Source organism: Bombus huntii, chromosome 2 (assembly GCF_024542735.1).
Source record: "Bombus huntii isolate Logan2020A chromosome 2, iyBomHunt1.1, whole genome shotgun sequence".
NCBI classification, from domain to species: Eukaryota; Metazoa; Arthropoda; class Insecta; order Hymenoptera; family Apidae; genus Bombus; species Bombus huntii.
The window spans coordinates 18,252,300-18,268,915 of NC_066239.1; the positions used below are offsets into that span (position 1 = coordinate 18,252,300).

Consider the following 16,616-nt stretch of genomic DNA (forward strand, 5'->3'; position numbering starts at 1 on the left):
CAATCTTACCTAGATTCTCCCGTTCTCCGAATCCTCCGCCTCCGGCTTCACACAGGTGCACCTGCAACAACACAAATAAGCCTTTAAATTATAGTATTCTACCTGAGTGAGAGGCTCGATTCCGCGCCAGATACCAAGAATCGAACGTAAAAGCGCGCGAGCGCGTCCATACGCGCGCGCGCGCGCGTACACGCACACAAAAAGACCAACAAAAATGAAAGAATAAAAAGGATACTCGCATTCAGATAAGATGGACGCAGCAAGATAGTTCGGATCGCTACGAACTGAGACACGTTTACGCGAAGAGATTGCATGTTGCTTTCCGCAACATTGAATTTCACCGCAATAATATCCCTGACGAAGAAAACGACAATTTTTCGCGCGGTCTGCGGCACGCCGGGCCTTCGCGCATGCAAAAAAATATTCCGCAGACTGTCATTAACCGTCGAGAATTATTGAGAATAATGGCAGGCAGTGGCGGTATATACAGGTTACCCTGGGTATATAAAGCAGCCTCTGCAGACACCACACGTGTGTGTAGAAAAATAAATTGCCGTGGTGTATCGACACACCGCGCCGGTGTGCATCAAGACGAACTCCACCATGTGTATGCACAATGCACATGCGCGGTGCACTCGCGCCCGTTTCTCTACTATCCGCAATCCGAAAGGAGCACGAACTCCCAATAAAACCGCTCTACTTCGACAAATCGCCTTAATTTCATCGTCAATAACCCCGAGAAACCCAGCGCCAAGTAAGTACGCCGATCGCCGTTTCCGTACACCGCGCCGCGCCGCGCCGTGATTCTGTTACGCGGCTGCTGCGCATGCGCCTGTATGCGCGCATACGCAGCTTGCATATACGGGGAAGTACACACGTGCGGAATGGCATGTCGGTCGTATTGGTGAGAGCCGCGTGAGTGAGTTTAACGAATCTGAGGCACGGAGGAAGAAAGAGAGAGAAGAGAGCGAGGCGGGCGTCTCGGCCGAGTATTCCAGGTTAATTTTACCAAGCCCTAAGGAGCGCATGCGAAGGACCGGCGAAGGATAACGCTAGCGGGGCTCATCGGTTGGACGCTGCTCGAAGCGAACGAAGGACGCCCGCATTCCACGCCGCAACCTGGTATAATACGAGGAATTGGCCGAACAGAACAGGAGAGGGACAGAGATGCCGAGAGCGGGCTTTTTCTGAGTCGAAGAAAGAAGAAGAACGGACTACGCGCGAGATAGAGAGGAAAACGAAAACGAAGAAAGACGAACGAGGGAGACGTAACACAGAAAAAGAGAAGGAAACAGTCAGTGAAGCAACCAAAGGTGGGGTAGTTGCGCGGAGTTGTGTCTGCATCGTTCTTCTCTTTCTCTCCTCTTTTCTCTTTCATCTGCTACTTTCTCTTGGTCATAATCGTCCTTTACCATTCCATTCCTTTATCTCCTCGTTCGTTTCATTCCAGCTTCTCTATCTAATTTTCTACATACTCTCCCTCGCGTTCAATCGTTAATTTCTTCTTTATCTCTTGCTCTATATTATTCGTCCTTTTCGTTCGTCATTCCACCTCTTCCTTCTGTTCTTCCAATCCTTCTATCTCTTTCTTCGTCTCGTACTCTTCTTCTTCTTCTTCTTCTTCTTCCTTTATCCTTCTTCCTCTCTTACTGACCACGTTGTATGTTCGTGTACGTAATGTATGTATGTTTGTGGTCGGATGAACCGCGTGCCTCGAGCGGAAGTAAACCACCACGCGCACACGCTGCTATCTGCACAAGAGCATTCTACACAGTCTCAGGCAGCGTTCTTCCTCCGTACGAGAACGCGTAACTGGGATTCCGCGTTTTGCGAGCAGGCAGCTGCAACCTGCAACTGGGCAGCCGCACTGGAGTAGGTTATCACCGTCGTGGCTTTCACCACTTTGCCGGCCACGTCGCGTCGCGTTCTCGCGCACCGACAGAGTCACGATGACAAGAGAAACGGAAGGTTAAGCGGGCCCTCCGCTATTTTACTCCTGATTGCCTATGATTTCAGATCAGATAAATGGCGTGGAATTTCGTTGCCGGTTGGGGCTTTAACGCGGACACGCTCGCCTGCGCGCAATCGTTATACGACCGCTTTAAGCTTCAAACTAGCATATTTTATGAAATATACGTATGTACATACGTGAAAACCTTTCACAAAGTATCGTTATCTGATACGTAGATTCGCCTTCTACTACTTGTTTAAATTAACCCTGCTGTTCTCGTTCGTATGACCCGACATGATTATTTTATTGTAATAGATATTATTAAAATATAAATGGTCCATAAATATTTGGTTTTAGATATATGTATATTAATTTTTCTAAATTTTGTGTATTCCACGCTTTACGTGAATAAGGTATTCTAAGGTTTGAGGAGAAGACGTCTGGAAGGATATAAAGAAGAAGCACCGAGGAAAATAGTAGGGCTAATAAAAGCTTAGATTCTTGTAAAAAATATTAAATTGTTACAAAAACGACGATTGAAGTCTGGAAAGGATATACACACCTAACCACCAATACCCCTTTTGGTATTAGTATTAATGAATAGCGAATGCAAGATGTATTTTATGATTAAAAGCTAAAAGATAAGTTAATTTCGATTGCTTCTATTTTTTTTTTTTTACTCCTTCTTTTTTATATTTCCTTTCCTTTATATTTTCTGGTGTCTCGCTATATGCGGGAATAAGAAATCGATATCTCCTAATATCAATTATTATGATTATTACGACTATTCTTATTGGAAGTATTTTCCTATTGCAGTAGCATTTCCATCTATCATAGAATTCTGCAGTCTTTTAAAATTTTCGGAATTCATAACCATATATCAAATATAAATTTACATTTTATTGGAAAAGAAAATTAGTGCTCTATCGAATATGATAAAAACAGAGATTAAATGGAATATATAAATATACGTTATTTATTGTAGACAATGGTATCCCGAAATGTTATCGAAGCCATTGAACATCATTTTCGTAAAATTAAATTCATCGCATGTATCGCGGCTGCAGAGAGACTGTGAAATTTCGTTTAATAACGAATAACGAGATTAATAACGAAGATCGAAAAGGATAGATGACCCAGCGTAGAAAGCTGAGGACCTTCGAATAGATACGGAATGGAAAGTAGAGGCGTGTATTTAAGTACGTCGTATTATTCGTAGCTGTCCAGTTAGGCAGAAGAGTCCACTGATGGGATTATAATGCGAATATAATGGCGAGCTTCCGCGCTACGCAACCCTTTCATCTCCCACTCCTGCGGGATACCTTAACCTTCCTTCGAAAACCCTTCTTCGTTGTCTGAAAGCTTAATCGACTATTTCGACGATTTTCTGCAGCTTAAGTCGCTGCTGCCAGACGTACAGAAGGGAGAGGGACATAAAAAAAAAAAGAAAGAAAAAGAGAGAGAAGAGAATGAAAGTGTGATGAGTTCTAGATAGTCGAACTGGTCAAACCTGCTGCCGCTGCTCAAAGGATACTAATGTTGTAATTATAAAATGATTACAAAAATGCCTCGTATACGTCTTTGAACTCTAGAGATTGAGATTTAAAAAATAATTTAAGAAATATGCATATATATCATTAAAAATAAGAAAGTAGTAAAGAGGAATAATATTTGGACTCGTTATCTGTCGCTTTAAACGTTGTTAAAGGTACGAAAAACGTGTTTTTAAAATATTAATTAAACGCTTCTGAATTAATTAGAATAAAAAGTTTCGCCACTTTAAACTCGTAAAATGTACGAGGTAAATGAGCGAGAGTGGATTGAGGATATTCCACTCGAGCAAATCATCAGAATTCATAATAATATAGTTAAAATTAACAAGAACAGAGAAATCTTAACCAATAAACAACCAAACGAACTTTTTAATTGGACTCATTCCTATGTCCTTTCTTCGATACCGTCAATCTTTACGAGAAAGAAGAGTACAAACGGAACGGAAAAAGATCAGATCGGCGGGTTAAATGAGCATCTCGGAAGCCAAATTTAACTGCAATTTCAGTGAATTTGTCAATTTAATTGCACAAGTACACGTGTTTAACGTCTCAGACAATAGATAACTTCTGTAAATTTTGTAAATTTGTTCAACACAAAAATCATAAATAACAGCAAATTCAAAGATAAATTAAAGAAAGTAACGTTTGTATCGCCTTGCGATTAATATCACCGCCTTTCTCTACTTTTTAAATTCATGGAATTGATCAGTATGGCGTCCGAGGATAGGAGGTCGCGAGTTTAAATACCACATTCCCGATATAATTTGATCGAATTAAAAGAAACGCGTATCGGTAAATTGCTATTATTGCGTACGCGTTGAAATGTTAAACGCACGAGGATGAAAACTCGTCGATTACGCAATTTCTCTCGTGTTGGAGGCGACACGACGCGCGACAATCACCTACGGCGACTCTCCACGCTTCCTTCTTTTTTCCACTCGATCCTATGACGTAATTCGAAATACGCGTTTACCGATACCTATTTATAATATCTCCAGCTAAAACGCTATGTCGAAGAATTTGAAATCGCAAATTGCAAGCCGAACGAAGAAATACGTTCCCGATCACGTTTCACCGTCCTGCGAAAGAAAACGAAAACGTCCACGTTTCTCTCCGATTAATTACCATCCACATCCGCGTATTTAGTAGCTACATGCAGTTTCGCGTCGCTGTATCTATCGTTTAACGTGTACGCCAATGAAATTATTTCGCTACTTATATACCTATTCATCTTGGAACTGTCGGGTTCGAATTAAAAATTAATACGAAGCTAAAGTTGTCGCGTGGCACGTAGCGTTGCTTCTAATGCGCAGGGATGACTTATCGCAGGAAGCTGAAGATACGACGAGTGACATTCGCGTATCTTTCGTCTTTATTCTATGGATGAAATATGTTGCGGTGTTATTGAATAAGCGTGAACCGAACGAAGTGTTTCGTGTTCGTGCGACGCTTTGGATGAGATATCTCGCCTTTCTTTTCATTAGCAGATGAGATATTTCAGGGTAAAAAAAAGTTGCAGGTAAAAACCAGTTCATAAAGTATCTGATTCGTGAATAAAAAGGGGTTAACGATACTTTTAGGACAGGTTATACCTCTAAAAGTATATTTTTTCTGTATTTCTTTCATACAAAAGCATATTCGGTTGTAAATATTGAAAAACAGTACGAGAGATCTGTTTACACACACCAGAAAGATAAATACACGAATGTTTCTACCTATCGATCGTTCAGGAAGTTATAACAAACGAGGGGTCCAAGAACTAATCTAATTCTTAAGTTTGATCCTATTCATCGTCGATGTTCGACCGATAATCTAGTAGAACATCGTTCCATTTCTCGAGAAATAAGACGATAAGTAAAAGATTGAAATCAATTACATCACTTTAGACAAATAAATCCATTTCTTGGACATTGTACCAAATAAAAGATTCTTAATGACCAACTTCCTCGTAATTTTTGATGGCCTTAATTTTTTTTTAACTCTTAATGTTACGTATAAACGACGTTGTATTTTAATAAGCTATCGATTAACTGAAGGATAAATATATCTATTTTTGACAAAACTGCTTCCTCGTATCTTATTATTAGCGTATCGCGTCTTCTTCGCAAAACCATAAAAAAATGTGTTTCCGTTACTCATAATCGATAGAACGATTTTCTTAACAAGTTACAGAAGAACATAGAATATACACATTGACGATACTCTCGATTATTCGTCGACTAATAAATTTGTTTCTCAAAAACCACGACTGTAAACCACTAGTCCGATAAGATTCGTCGCGTCCCTATTGTACGCGTCAAAGAAAATGCAGCGCTCCGCATCGGTAGAGAAAAGCACACAGGATGAACTCATCAAACACACGCGCGCTTGCTTACTCTCTCGCCTGTTTCCCTTTATGTTTCACTCGGTCCATTTACTTTTTCCAGTCGGCCCGTCCGATTTATAATCTTCCTCGTGGTATTTTTTGCGCTTCACCCCGTACGCGATTCAAGGATCAAGGATCAACGCGCACACGCCTTAGACGCGTTCATTCGCTTCGATAGAATAAGTTACGACGTCATGTAACGTTCGACGCGTTCGACGTTTGCACAATGGCACGATAAATCAGCGTCAAACGTACGCTTCATTTTGTCCGTCAATTTGTTGGATACCACAACGACGCACGCTGAACTTTAAGCCGCGTATCCGTTGACAGAGCGAGGAGTTCGCTCAACGTTTTGCGAGGCACGTGACGACTGCTAATGTTTCTCGTCTAATGTACTTCGTGACTTCGTACGTACGTATGTTACATATACGAATATTTTCGCGACCTGTTTCATCTTTAAATTTGTTAACCACACTTAAAGAACACTGGTATTCTTCTGAGGTAAACAAGAATCGATTATCATACCTTCGTCACACTATATTTATATTACATTTGCTACTTTACTTTACTTTTTTACATCCTTTTTATCCTTTTAGATAGGTAGTAATTATAATCGTAATTGTAAAGGATCGGGATATCTATTCTGTTAACTGTTAACAAAAACGAAAGAAGTAGAAAAAAACGTTATAATAAACACCAGATTAATAATCATCTTTTGCATCGCGTTAGATAAATAAATTCATTCAAATCAAATCCTCTAGAGATTAATGCAGTTAATTAAGAATTACTCTATATTTTTCGTGATCGTATAAATGTATGCACGATAGATAACCCTTAATTGCGGATGTTCGTATTTTTATCATCACTACAGATACGTTGTCTCTTAGGCTATACGTAATTCAATTAACACGTTCACTGCGAAGTCGATACACGTATCGAGGATAAAAGTCTTCAATGACGACATCGATATGCATATGTATCGACATTATTATTATCTTTTTTAATATTTCTCGATAATCTGACGTGTGTTCTAGCTATTTTTCTTTTTTAAGGAAACCCAGTGAAATAAAGTTGTTTCCATTCTTTTTTTTTTTTTTTTTCAATACAAGACGTAGGAGTCGTAGAAATCCTCCCACGTTGAACGTGTCAAGTCGCGTTTTATCACGTGAATTAATTTAATACAACATGCAACTGCGTATCTTACCTAATCCCAATCTTCGGTTCAACGACCACGTGTATTGTCAAAAAATCTAAAAATCGCCATTTCACCATCTACCACCCTCCAGTTTTTCACAGTTTGAAGAATACATATCGCGCGCGCGTATGTCTCTTGTTTAAACCTATTTCCATCCAGACCTATGTGATTAAGTTCACGTAAATACATAACTAAGTCAACGTCCTCGATACACACGGATTTAGCGGCGGCGTTTCACTCGCGCGAGTCCGCCCCGATCTGTTCGTAACGGCGCGGCGCGACGTTTACTGTCATCGTAGATTGTAGATTCAAGTAGGCCTCCGTGCACAGTGCATACGATTCATCGTGTCACGCGAACCGAATGACCATACTTTCGACGCGTACACAGCCGTTTGTTGCTACCATCCCTTTGGCCGCGATGCACCGTAACGCAGGAAACGCTGATTTATCATCGCGACGTAACAAGCGCGCGTACGTTTCCTTCTTTCTCTATTTGTAAGCAACAGCCGCGCGTCCTACCTGTTTCAGGGCTGTGATAACTTCTCTTTTCATTCAATTCTTTCAGAGACGACTGCCTGAATAAAGCTTTGAAAAATCGTGCTACGCTCGTAACCGATAAAGTGTGCACTGGTTGTGCGACGGGTAGAGACAATTTATCTGATTGTTAGTTATCTTCGAGACGCGTACAGGGTGTCTTGTAAACGGCGATGCAACCGGCGAGGGATAATTCCATGTGAAAAACTAATCAGAGAAACTATAGATAAAGTTACCTAGAACGAGTGACCAAATGGATAGGATAGTAACGGTAAAGGAAACGAGTTTATCTCTATGTGTTCATAACGTTTGCGTTGATTAGACGATCGACCAAATAGACCATCGAAAATTAAAGAATAGAGAAGTAGAGGATAACTAAAAGGAAGACATAAGATCGAAGAATCGAAAGGAACTGGAAACGTACGTAAACGTACGAGAACGAACTATATCGAATTTTGTTATGTGTTCTTGTCGTATGTAAAAATCCAGCGAGAGTAAATTTTCTGTTCATTCAGAAATTAGCACGGTATTTTGTTTGTTATTCGCAAAGAGGAAATTACACGTTGGCAAGTTCTAATTAACAGAGACGTTCGCATAAATCATTCAAAATTATTATCCGACGTTTAATAACGCGTAAATTGCGAATACAAGAAACTGAACGAGGTCGACATTCCAGCCACTTCAAATAACCAAATTATACTGTTCGCCAAATGACTGTGAGACGAGATTTTTTCTCGTCAATTTTCTTTCTTTTTTTTTTTTTCTTTTCCTTCTTTAGGGACATTTACGAGTTACGAGTCCTTTCCTAGCGACACGGCTGATCGAGTAGCTTACAGTCGAGAGTGTGTGGCCCCATTCCAACCGATTCCATTCCACTCCATTCCATTCCGTAGTAGACCATTCGATTCGATCGTGCCGCAGGAGTACATAAGACATTATGTAAGAACACTCACACTTACGAGCATAGTGGTAAAGGCGTTTCTTAAAGAATTTCGACGTCCGAAGAATTTCGTGTACCAATCGTACGTCGTTTGCCACGCGATCACCATCGAACCTCATTTATATTCCATCGGCTGTTTCAGTTGTGCATATAACGGTAGGAAAATGCTATTGCGAGGGAATACAAAGCGGACAATTCGCAAAAAACGTGAATCACATTTTGGGAAATTTATATGCCAACTTCTTCTGAAATTAAATAAATTGATACGATTGATTTTATGTATATATCATATGCTTCATTTTTATGAATTTCAAAATGTTTCATACAGAACGTTTTTGTGAAAGTTAACTACCAGCGCACGATATATATATTTATTTACCTATTGTTTCTTTATTTGTTTATTGCTTCTAGCTTTTTACTTTTCGATTATAGCAAGTTACTGAATTCTTCGACGAACATGACCTAGACCATATTTTGTTCATCTTTGACGTAACAGTTACGTAAGAAACCGAAGTCGAAACATTATCGTAACGTTCACATAAATATATTAAATGGACACGATAGAAAAATTTACCATTGTACGTTGGAGAAAAAGCAACTTTCGAATAAAAGGTCCGAAGTCATCGTGTCGTTCCACTGCAATAATATTAGGTAGAAAAATATTTTCCTTTTTATTTCGAAATGAGTTTGAAAATTTCAATCTCGGGCAACTTTTTACAAAGCAAATACTTGGCTGTGCGATGTCGCATTACTCACATGTTTCGGTCCTTATATCATATTATCGTAAAAAATTGTAATAAACAGTAAGCGAACGAGAAAAGAAGAAAAAAGGTGGTATTCAAAAAATGAAGCGTGAATTAAAGTGACATAAAACGCGAGAGAAAGGTAGATATAATTACTTAAAACAGTTTAAACGCAGCGTTGCGCCAGAGATTTACGCTCGAGAAGAAATATATTAACATCTTTCCAAATTTATTGAGCTATACGCTAAAAGAAGGGGCAATGCACGGGCCTCCCTAATGGTACGGATGCACGCGAATGCACAGATTGCTCGTTAAAAACTGTTTAAACGCTGTTTACGGGAAACAGGAATAGGTGTTCCATACGAGCACGTTGATATCGGCTTGACGCACGAAAAAGTTCAAGTTTCGAAACTTTCTCGTTGACAAATTATCACCCGATAAAATATATTAGGATGTCCCATAAAATACAAGTAATACACGTAGTATACATACTTATGCCACATAGCTTTACATAATCGTCGTAGCCAAGCAAAGGTGATTGGTGCTTGATACGACGATTAGGACAATATATCTTACAATTGATAGATTGGTTTTGGTATATTACATTTTTAAAACGAACGTTTTCCTAACATTTTAACATGTATCGATAGAAATGATGATAGGATAAACAAACAATATTTGTGACAGTATGTTAATGTTATATGTAATTAGATTCGATCAACTTTCGCGCAGAATTGTTTAACATATAAGAATAGAGACTAAATATAGTTTAGTAATTATTGAAAAAGATATTACGCTATTTTGCAACTACCATAGTAATTATTCTGTAGTCCAATCTTTCCTATACTAAAAAAAGCTACTAAAAACAAACACGGTAGATGTGATAAATCCTAGCGCGTAATCTAAATCTATATACGTTTTAATTGATAATTTTTTAACGATCTAATCGTCAGTTTCTAATTAACATCAGAGCCAAAATTAAAATCGATCGGATCAAAACGCCCCGTTAATAGACCGAGGCTATTCATTTTATAAATATAAACGTTATATAAATGTTTCACAATATATTCGTAAAAGATATGTGCAAATGTTGGGATATCTTGGTGAACCATTGTATATAGAAATATTTATAGCACAGAAAAGGATCAAAAACTGATTCACCACATTAGAAAGAAGGTATAAATTAATACGTGATTGGTTACGACCAATGTCGTGGACATTCTTTATATCGTATCCCTTATCGGGCTTGTAATGGAAGACATACAGCCACGTGAATCAAAGATATCGAGGTAAAAAAGAAAGCGTGAAAGCCTGGTTGCTTCATCCATTTTCCACAGAGCATATCTACGCTATGTGTGTACGAGGATCAGACACGTCACCAGGAATTTAGTACAGCGTTGTGTTAACCTCGCGACGCACAAATGGACTCACGTAATCTGCGTCAGCAATGCTGATACTCGGCGAGCCTAATGCACCGCAGGATCGTACGCTTCAAAGCGGATGGGACCATTCATCGTTAAATTCTCCGTATGACATAAAACACGTACAGAGTTCCCGTATCAAACTTACCGGAGAAGAGTATACCTTCTCAGCGTTGAACGTGGTTTTAAGCGTCGCGGAAAAACAAATTTTATCATGGCAATTAACGCAGCCAGATACACCGCAACGCATTCCAAAGATGTAATACTTCAATTACGTGGCTTAATGTACGTCTAATAGCGATATTAACGAACGTGGCGTAAGTGCAACTTAATTACCTGGAATCTACTGACACGTAGACGCGATGATATTTTAAAGCGAGGCTCGAATTGCTCGCTTGAAATTTACGTTTCGTACGGTTAAACGCCTGGAACTTCTTCGTGGACATGACAGAACGATAACCGTATTTCATTGCAGAAGAATCTCGACAAGACAATGACCGAGGGCACAAGCTAACTCAAGCATTCATTGCGTACGTTTCGAATCCGAGTTGGTATTTTTACCATATACATACGTGTGTGTGATGCCCAGTAGAGAAAAGTTTTTACGATAATTTATATAAGGTACGCGCGTAAAGTTCTAAGATATAGAAATTGGTTTCGTATAAAAATTGTTTATTAGCTTCGTATTTATGGCATCGTAGATAATGAAAATCTGATCGTCAGTGAACGTGTTAGTACCATTCCGTACTATTTTCGTCGTTCTTTCATAGTGCTCCTGTAATGTCATCCTTTTCATTGGAAAAATAAACTGATGTTGCAAGCTCGGTTTTTAATTCAAAATTAATTATAAATTTTTTTTTTTTTTTTAATTGAACTTTAGAATAAAAACTGTCATGTACGATAATCATAGAAGGAACTCTGGAAAATCTTGACTTGAAAGACTTTCGTTGAATAAAGATTTTGAAACTAGTTTAAATCAAAACGAAGTGTTAGGCTAAAGAATATTTTCTTAAATATCAGAGAAAAACGGAATATCCGTTAAATTCCAGATATTAAAGTCTTCTCTTCCAGTTGTCTTACTTCAACGATACAGCAAACAATGTAACAAACAAACATGTTTTAACCTTATAAACATCTTACTCTTGTCGATTACCATCATCAACCAACATCCCACCTGGCGCAAGATATGTTAAATGAGTATTTCCTAGAAAACAATTTGACACGTTCCAAATAAGAACATGCGAAACGATCACTCGAACGTGCAATTAAACGTGACGTCAGTCTACGTTTTAAACGACTACAAAAAAGTCCTGGTGGAATCTGCCCCGCACCCCATTAAAAAAGTTTTTCGTACACACGTATACCAGGTTTCAGAGAAAAGGCCAAATGCAACGATTTTACGAAGTTCAAATTACGATCTAAGCGAACCCACCGGGGACTTGGTGTGTTGCACGGATACGTCGATTGGCGTTCCACGGACGTCGACAACAGAAAGAAGAGAGTCGAATTAAATCGCCTGGACCACATCCTGGAATCCGAGATCGTAATTATATGGCGGGACTACCGTCTATTTTTAGGCCAGTCGGCCGCACGTGAGGCGTCGTTAGTTTGATAGTTCCCGGATACAGCAGCCATACGGTTAACGTATAACGACGTTTGTGCCATTCCAGTTTAATAACAGAGATCCTAAAGCACGGGCAGAAAAATGAGCCACACAACAGCGCAACGCGGCGCGGTTGGCAAGAAGCCACAGGCACGCAGGTCAATTCGATCCAAGAGCCGAATTCTTCGAGCCTCGGGGTCGTGTCGCCCTCGTGTTTGCCCTCGGCAAACTACTCGGATATTATGTCCCCTCGGTCAAACGTATTTCTCCGTCGTAGCATCCCTCTTTATCCTACATGCTATTATTCGTCCTTTTCTAGACTTTTGAATTAAGATCAGAACACGTCACCGACAGTTTACACTGCGGTCAGTTGTTACAAGATAGTATACTATGTTACGACGTTATATGGATATCAACTTAATTTTTTATAATTTATGAAAATTTGTAATAAAAAGTAAATTGCAAATGTAGTAATAAGTTACATTTTATACCTTAGGAGTAGTGTTAAAATTCAACGTGTCAATTAATCCAAATGTTGCAAATATTCCCCTTTTACTTCATTTTGGGACTAAACATGTATTTTCTTCTCTTTTCGTAACCTTAAAAATATTATTTGTCGTAATATTGAAATAGAAAGATACTAAAACATTGTTCGTATTAACAATTATGTATACCTTTTATCTCTACAATTTATACCTAATTATTTATACATCGGTACGTACAAAACTTCTTACAAAGTAAACTTCTCTGTATCTCTGGAAATAACAGATTCTTTTTACTTCTATGTTATAGTAATTTATATTCAAATATTCCATTTTGTCATAATATCCTAATAATAGAATTACACCAAAATTAAAGACGTATTTATCATATTTTGTCTCCTGTGATCTTCGTATACGTATAATAACACTTTTATACGTACATTAGTCAACGCTAATTAGACTTTAGACTGTTTATAAGAAACACGTTCTTCTAGTCATTTTGTACACTTTCGACTTATAAGAATTAATAACCTCAAACAAGTTCACAACGAAAATATCGTTAAGCATGTACACACTATCAATGTATGCTATTATTAACCCCAAAATTTGCCAACGTTAATTAAAAGTAAAAAACGAGAAAAAAGAACGTCGGGTTACAGAAGCTTCGTAAAATGGTTCTGCAAACAAACGGGAGGGTTCCATAAGTGGTAGAGGGCGGTAAACGTCCATTACATCTCACGAACAAGTTAATCAACGCCGTCCAACTTGTATAAACAAAAAGGTAGATACATTCTTTTGACGCGCAACTTTAAGGAACGCTAATTACAAAGTAATGGCGCCAATAAGCTGAACGCCGCACAGGCACGCTGTTACCACGATAAATGATGGAACAAAAGGCGTAGGAGACGCGGCGCGCCGTGGAAGTTGGGTCCACGCCTAGAAAGTTGGAATGCGTAAAGATAACTAAAGATCGTCACGTCGCGTTGTGTTGATAAAATACACGCACAGCACAAGCTCGTTGCATAGGGCATAAGTCGACGTAATGACCGGGGATGTGGTACACGCTTGTCGCGTAAAGTAAGTAATGTATAAGGGAGTTATGCTCGATTATGCTTCGCTGGGCGTATAAGTGGTGCGCATGCGCGTACATTACCGGAGAAAGGTTGTATGCGTGGGTGTTGTTACTCGCATACACGTGCACGCAGGGCCGCGCAGGCGCAAGCGCGTTAAGTAAACGGCGATAAATTGACAGATATAACCTATCGTGTCGGTGGACGGGGCAAGATAATCACACTTTGAAGCATGCTGCACCGGGCGCCGTATTAATTAGACTATAGACGCTTGCCTCGATGTAAATGCGAACATTAATCGGCCAGGTGATTCAAAAGACATTGGAACGAAGAACGCTCCTTCTCTAGACCCACGTGGACTCTCGGAATCTCGGCGTAACAGTTTCCACACGTTGCCGCACGTCGCGATCCCGATCCCAGTGTAACGTGAAACTCGAACAGGGATGTGATGTTCATCGATGCTCGACCATTTTGTGCGTAACGTAATTGATACATTGAAAATGGAACTTCGCATCGGGTGGATTTGAAGAAAGTACATAATAAATAGCAATAGGTCTTCGGTGAGATAAGCTTAGTAACCGAATATCATACATATTATCATTTCCAGTTATTTTCATGAAAAGTATAAGGTTCGAAAAATGTAGCGAACTAACGATCGATACTTTAATAAAAGTATAATCGAATAAAATACAGGGGTCGTCATTTTAGTTGAATATTAAGGGAAATTAAAGAGAAACATCTGAAATTAGTCAATTATAAAGATTTTGTTTTTATCAAGGTAAAGTCAGGCCATAAGTATCGAAAAGCTCTATCGATCGTAAAGCTATCGTAAAAGATACGTTCAGTTCCATTCGTCGAATAAGACTTAAGGAAAGATCGCTTTATTTTAATCTATATTCTATGTCTTACGTTAATCAATAGGATACATTGCGTATTTTAAGTACCTTAAATATCACAAATAACCAAGCTCTAATTTAACGTGAAGTATCATGATCATCCCCAGTACCAATAATTGAGAGGTAACGTTCACTATCACGTATTCTAGGTTTTATAAAATTCTTTCGATTATAAGACTATATAATTATTATTATAAGATAATTATAATTCAATGCTTAAAGAACTTGAAGAAATTCGAGTAAAATCTATCTGAAGAAGTTGCTTGCTAAAATCTATAAAAAATTTCTCGAAAAAGAAGCATTGAAAGAAACACGCATATATTATTTAATAGAGTATTGAATCTTCCGTTGAATATCGCTACAAACTTTCCAAACAATTTAACGAGTCGCGATCCTAACGACGAAGGAATCAGAAGTTGGTAATTTTTATATCATCCTTTTAATTAGAAAATCAGTATCTCCAAAAATATTGATTTATTATTATGAGTTAATTATTTAAAAAAGATAATTTTTACAGATAGTAAATTATAATAAAGATCGTTAAATATAATCTTTGGAAGATTATATTAGAATTTGAATTTTGTATTTTTAGCACTCTAAAAGTTACGTGTGCCAAAGGTTTAATCATGTTTCTGTGTCCCCTCTTTACCTACTTCCATTTTATCAGGCGATCAATCGGAATTTCAATTAGGAGCTATAAGCACGAATTCAAGAGTGAACACGGTATGATGATATGCCTAGCAAGCATTTTTCCTCCAATTCGTCCAACGAATTGTTTCTTTCTTTGGAACGATAGGTCAGGTCATAGCCATCGCTACGGAAACCACGTTATCTCACAGCCCGTGACGGATGACACAATGGAGTACATTGACACTACGTGCCACGCTATCTGGCAGTATCTCACCTCATGCCTACATTCGTATATATACGAGACAGAACGATCGTGTGCGCGCAATTCTTGTAAATACGCGCATCGATATACAATGTACATGCACGCACAACGCTGCGAAGGTGGAGGTACTTTCACCAGGTAGCCAAGTTCCACGATGCACGCCGATAGCCAAGAGCAGCCCACTTTGAGAGCTGCATTCCGAGTGCATACTGCACCCTGTATCCAGGTTCGGATTAATACCGCGAAAGACCCGACGTTTCCTGGATCCTGCGAATTTCAGCTACAGAATCCACCCAAAACATCGATTTTTCTCGCGTAGAATTTACAACTACACACATACATATACGTAATATGCATGTCATATACGTATAGTACCTTACTAAATTGTAACAAGACAATGATGAATTATGAATTATAATTTCAAGCCGTAGTTATTTATTAGAAATTGTTTTGTCATAATTATGTCTGAATCGCGTTGTAATGAGAAACGAGCAGGTATTTATGAATGAGAGAAGATGTGTACGTGTTTACGTTGATTTTCTATGTGACACGTAATCGAGAAAAGTGTTTCCGCGGTACATTCACACCACATGTCACATTATTATTTTAAAACGTACGTGTCCACGTATAGAACAACACGCTGGTAGGTACCAGAGGTCTGTACTTTCACCGGCTACCCAAGTTTCTCGATACTCACGATACGTTCGAGAGGATGCCACGAATATCACGTATGAATATTTCATGTATTTCACAGCCGGCGTCATCCGAAACCTTTTAATTTCTAGTAACGTCGCTGGTAATCGTTCGATACCCATTCGGTACGATTTAAAAATCGTGTTCGATCTTAATCGCTTATAAAACCCATCAAAATAAAAGACACCAATATCGCTTTAAAAGACCAATACAGACTCCCAACTAATACATCAACGCTATCAATGTCAATTTAAAGTTCTATTTTCGTATATCGTACG

General features: G+C 38.7%; 1 protein-coding gene across 9 annotated transcripts in view; it reads right to left on the minus strand.

Moving 5' to 3' along the window:
* The window catches only part of LOC126874390 (protein expanded-like), a 122,364-nt gene that overhangs the window by 87,606 nt on the left and 18,142 nt on the right, over positions 1 to 16,616 (minus strand). For 6 of the 9 annotated variants that reach the window (XM_050636366.1, XM_050636375.1, XM_050636383.1 and 3 more), the window contains exon 2: positions 10 to 61. The gene's annotated coding sequence lies outside the window, so the exon portion shown is untranslated. Of the gene's footprint in view, positions 1 to 9; positions 62 to 495; positions 2,587 to 7,073; positions 7,316 to 16,616 lie in introns of those variants that run through there. The other 3 variants (XM_050636392.1, XM_050636423.1, XM_050636414.1) reach the window with 2 other exon arrangements.